This window comes from Brassica oleracea, unplaced genomic scaffold (assembly GCF_000695525.1).
Source record: "Brassica oleracea var. oleracea cultivar TO1000 unplaced genomic scaffold, BOL UnpScaffold01380, whole genome shotgun sequence".
Classification (NCBI taxonomy): domain Eukaryota; kingdom Viridiplantae; phylum Streptophyta; class Magnoliopsida; order Brassicales; family Brassicaceae; genus Brassica; species Brassica oleracea.
In genome coordinates, this window is record NW_013617917.1 from 5951 (window position 1) to 6255 (window position 305).

Genomic DNA, 305 nt, shown 5'->3' on the forward strand with positions numbered 1-305 from the left:
GGGGAGGACGTGTTCTCTTTGTCGTATTTTCTGTTACTTTTGTTCTTGATTTGCTTTGTTGCAAATGTTTTTGATGTTTTTCCGTTAGTCGGTTGGTTCAACGGAAAATGAGAGTGATGCTTTGATGCCTGAATATTTCTCGTATAATGATTCTTATACGAAACTCGTTTTATCAAATCGGAAAAGATCTTTATGACTTCAGCAAATCATCGACTTTCATTTTGAAGTTTGGCAGAGGTTTTCTAAACTAATGATTGCGATGATAGATGCTGTATAGTCTTTGAGAATTTTTCCAACATGGTTTG